Source organism: Octopus bimaculoides, chromosome 28 (genome assembly GCF_046866305.1).
Source record: "Octopus bimaculoides isolate indiv1 chromosome 28, ASM4686630v1, whole genome shotgun sequence".
NCBI classification, from domain to species: domain Eukaryota; kingdom Metazoa; phylum Mollusca; class Cephalopoda; order Octopoda; family Octopodidae; genus Octopus; species Octopus bimaculoides.
This window is the reverse complement of record NC_142955.1, coordinates 2,209,893-2,215,481: the sequence shown is the minus strand read 5'-3', so window position 1 is coordinate 2,215,481 and position 5,589 is coordinate 2,209,893.

The window sequence follows — 5,589 nt, the reverse complement described above, 5'->3', positions numbered from 1 at the left end:
CCCAGCATGGCCGCAGTCAAATAATTGAAACGAGTAAAAAAAAGAAGAAGGATATATATTCTCACATGTAATGCATGTGAGGATATATATGCAAATATACACCTTTGACATGGACAGAGAGGAGAAAATTAGGTCAAGACAGAAAGAACAAAGCGGGAATTACAACAGGCAGAAGACAAACAGACAGACAGACACTTGTAGATAGAAAGATAAACAGACAGATAGATGGACATATAGGGAGATAGATAGATAGAAAGATAGATAGATTCATAGCAAGCTAGATAAATAGATAGATATATAGATAGATAGACAAACAGATAGATAGGTAGATAGACAGGTAGATAGATAGATAAATGGATAGACAGACAAGTTGATAGATACATATAGATAGATAGGTAGATAGATAGATAGATAGACAGAGGGACGAGGGGAGGGAGGGAGGAAGAGAGAGAGAGAGCGCGGAGTAAATGAGAGAGGTTTGACCTGGGCGACCTTTACCTGTTTTTAACAGTCAAGTGAAGATTGAAAAGACACTTAATAGAGTTGGTCGGTAGCTAGCAGGGACGGACAAACTGCTACCTTGATTTGGAGACTGATGGTGGTGGTGGTGGTGGTAGTGGTGGTGGGGGTGGCGGTAGCGGTTGTCTTGGAGGCGTTAGGGGTGGTGATGGTGGTGGTGGTAGGGATCGTGGTAGAGGAGGTTGTGGAAGTGGTGGTGGTGGTGGTATTTCTTGGCGGTGGTGCTGCTGCTGTTGGCGGAGGGGGAGCTTGTGGTATTGATGGCTATGGTGTTGGCGGTGGTAGTGGAAGTAGTCGTGTTGTGATAGAGACGATGACGGTGGTGGTGGTGGTGGTGGTGGTGGTGGCGTTGGTGATAGTTTCAGTAGTCATATTGTTGATAGTGGCGGTGGTGGGCATACGGCGGTGATTTACACATTGCAGTAGTAGTGACGAGGTGGTGGTGGTAGTGGTGGTGATGTTGGTAGGACTGGCTGTACGTGTACGTGCATGTGTGTGTGTGTGCGTGCGTATGTGTGTGCACGTGTCTGCAGACGTGGTATTCTTTTATTTATTACATTTTTTACTTGTAGCAGTCATTTGACTGCAGCCATGCTGGAGCACCGCCTTTAGTCGAACAAATCCACCCCAGGACTTATTCTTTGTAAGCCGAATACATATCCTATCGTTTTCTTTTGCCGAACCGCGAAGTTACGGGGACGTAAACATACCAACATCAGTTGTCAAGCGATGTTTCTTTATTACACATACTAGCCACCGGTAGGAAAATTTCTCTAAATTTTCTACCCTTATTATTTTCACAATAAAATTTTCGTAATTTCCAAAAACTTTGGTACGCAATTTTAATTTATTATTATTATTATTATTATTACTATTATTTGCTGCCGAATGCAAGTGCGCTTGCGCGGTGGATTTGAAAACTATAATGCATAAGTATATAACACTTGCATTTTCGATGCTGCATAAATATGCACTAATTTCAGCGCCTTTATTGAAGAAGCACAGATGGCAAATGTATTTATTTGCACATAAATGCACAAATTCGAGTCTAAGGGTAACTATAGAAATATTTTTTATTTTTATTCCCTTTCAAATTACCCTTATTCGTAGTTTGGGCTTTGACTGCACTTTCTAGTATATATATATATATATATATATATAAATGTGATCTATTTCTAGCACATTAATTGTCCACGTTAGTGGTCAACGTTATTTTTAAAAAATGTAACTTAATCCCCTGAGATTGCAGATATTATTTCTGAATCTCTTTGATTCTTTAGATGTGCTGGCCTACTGATAGTTAATCGATATTAATTAATATATGATTAATTACCAGATTTTATATTATATATAGTTTTAGGGAAAAGAACCAATGTTCATGAACTCCTCGATGAAAATCCACTGTCACATATGTTTATATATGTTTAATACTGTGAAACTTAATTTAATTTTAATATTTTTTGTGTTTTGTTTATGTTCCCGTTCCTTATTTGTCCACGTTTTTTTGACGTCCTGTACCCGAATATGCATCTATATATACACGTAGATGTAGGTATGAACATATATGTATGGATATATGCATATGTTTATATATTATTTGTATTATTTATTTATATATGTGTGTGTGTGTACTGGGGCTAATGAAAAGGAAGAAATGCGAGATGAATAAAGAATTGAATTTCATGATGGTTTCATATTTAACAAACATTTCCGACTGCCATCCTTAATATTCATAATCTTTAATGGAAGAAGATAAAGTCCAGGTTTTAGTTGCAAGCGATAATAAGAGGAACATCCGCCATTTGTTGGCAGACGACAGATTACTCCCGGCAGACGACACTTTGTCACCGCTCAGGCGACAAGCCCTTCAACCCATATATCTGTTTTGGGTAGTCGGTGGGCAAATCCTACCTCAATCTCTTTCGGTTATCTTTTACAAGGTCGGAGGTCAAATCCTACCTCAATCTCTTTCAGTAATCTTTTTACGACCCGTAGAGAAAACGCTGGATCTATTTGTTGACATGCCGATCACCTCACAACACTAGAAACAGAATAAAATAAAATGTTTTGCTCAAGAAAACACAACATGCTGCCCAGTTCGGGAAACGAAACTACAATCTGACGAAAAATGTAACAAAATTACTTGGCCTAACAAAATTACTTCGTCTAGAAAATCATTTTGAAAATATATTTTGGGCAAGTTTTTCAAGGGAGACAATAGATAAGCTTTTGTAAAGAGAAGGATAAGAATTGTCTCCCTTATAAATCTAACTCTGCTGACCGGATTCATTCTTTTTACTTTTTCGTTTTTACTTCCAACCATTTAACTGCAGCCACACTGATGCGATTCTGTGAATATTGTGCGAAAATAATTGTCCGAAAACACTTATTCGAACAATATTTATTCGAATGGAAAATTATATGAATGAAAATTACTCAAAAGGACAATTATGCGGAATGTTAATTATTCTAATTTTAAAAATTTTATTTAAGCAAAAATAATAAAATTCAAAATCAAATTTAGAAATGATTTTTTTTCGAATAACTGTTTTTCGAATAATTGTTTTCGAACAATTTTCATGATACCGCTGGGGTACCTTAGGTTTATATTTTGTGAACCAAGTACTTATTCTATCGGGTTCTTATGCCGAACCGCTACGTTACGGGGACGTAAACGCACTAACAGCGGTTGTCAAGCGGTGGTGAGGGACACACACACACACAGAGGCGCAGGCGTAGCTGTTTTGTAAAAAGCTTACTTCCCAATCCCATGGTTCCGGGTTCAGTCCCACTGCGTGGCACCTTGGTCAAGTGTCTTCTATTAAAGCCTCGGACTCACCAAAGCCTTGAGAGTGGATTAGGTAGACAAAAAACTGAAAGAAGCCCGTCGTGTATATATGTATATATATTTATGCCCGTGTGTTTTTGTGTCTGTGTTTGTCCCCCGCCCCCAACAACACTTGACAACTACTGTTGGTGTATTTATGTGCCCGTAACTTAGCGGTTCGGCTAAAAACCCGGTAAAATAAGTGGTAGACTTACAAAGATAAGTCCTAGGACCGATTTCTTCGACTAAAAGGCGGTGCTACAGCATGGCCGCATCTACCACGTCAACTCACAAGGCTTTGGTCAGCCCGTGGCTATAGCAGTAGACACTTGCCTTAGGTGGGACTGAAAACGGAACCATGTGTTTGGAAAGCAAGCTCCTTACCACACAGCCACGCCTGCGCCTGTATATATATATATATATATATATATATATATATATATATATATATATATATATATATATATATATATATATATATATATATATATATATATATATATATATATATATATATATATATATATATATATATATATATATATATATATATATATATATATATATATATATGAGTATATGCATATATATGTACATGTATGTATATACGTTCATCTACATGTACATATAGATACATAACTGGGTACATGACGTGGCAAAAGAACAAGGACAAAATGGTAAACAAGGTGCAACAAACAAGCAGGCCACATAGAAACATCCCCTTCATCAGCTGCCACCATTAAAACTCCGGCGTTTCGAAGAATTATATATATATATATATATATATATATATATATATATATATATAAGAGACCAAAGTGTATGTACGCCGCTATATATATATATATATATATATATATATACGATGGGCTTCATTCAGTTTCCGTCTACCAAATCCACACAGGCTTTCGTTGGCCTGAGACTATTGTAGAAGACACTTGCCCAAGGTGCCACGCAGTGGGACTGAACCCCGAAGCATGTGGTTGTTAAGCAAGCTTCTTACCACACAGCCACTCCTACGCCTATAATTCTACATAACTTAAATTTGTGTGTGTGTTTGCGTGTGTCTGTTTGTGCTTGTACCCCACCACCGTTTGATAACAGGTGATGGCTTAATTACGCGCTAAACCTTGTTCAATTCGAATTCTCTTTCCGAAAGAGAATTTTGTTGGGGCGGGGAAAGAGACAAGCTTATTTTCTGGATATAAGAGGACACTCGTGGACACGTGTTTCGGGCTGAATAACCGTCTTCAGAACAACTATTGTTGGATCTTATCCCCACCTGTAAAGGATTGTCGTAATTAGCATATTGCAATTGAGACCCGCTCCTCTTAGGAAGGGGCGAGAATATTAAAAAAAAAAAAAAAAAACGTTAATCAAAGTTGATATGTCATTAAGGAAAGGGAGAGACTAATTGTCTGGAAATAAGAGGACAGTCATGGACACATGTTTCAGGATGAATAACCGTCTTCAGAACGGCTATTGCCCGATCTTATCGAACGTGGGAAAGGGTCTTGTGCTTATATAAAAACAAGTAGAAGTCCCTTTCCCACGTGAGATATAAGATCGGGCAATACCCATATTTTCCCCATCCGCACAAATAACTACGCAGAGGTTGCCATGGTTGGAACCAGAGCAACAAGTATTCTTAAAAGAGAAAAGAAGCATGGTCATTCCTAACCCAAGTGACCTTATCTTATCGCTCATCGGTTGTACCTTTATAAATTAGTTTGATATTTGAGCTCTGATTGGCTATATGCAAATGAGTTCATAACTGGGGTCCGGAAGTCTCGTGGAAAAATTTTCGGCTATATGCAAATGAGTTGGTAATTGGGGTTCGGGAGTCTCGTGGGAAAAAATTTCGCCGCCGAGTAAAAGGTTTAGGGGCATGTCGTCTGGCACCTTATGTTGTGATATGCAGTAATTACCTCCCTTGATAGTTCAAGGGAGGTAATTATGTCAGAGCAAGGAAAGTAATGGTGGCAAGAGAAATCGTTTATTGTTTGCGAGTCTGTTTGAAACGATGTGTGTGTGCGTGTGTGCGTGTGTGTGTGTGTTTGTGTGTGTGTGTGTGTGTGTGCGTGCGTGTTTGCAAGTGCATGTGTGTCTCGGGGTGTGCATGCCTATGTATGTATGTATGTATGTATGTATGTGTGTGTGTATGTTTCTATGTATGTATGTATGTATGTATGTATGTGCGTGTGTGTGTAGTGGCTGTGTGGTAAGTAGCTTGCTTACCAACC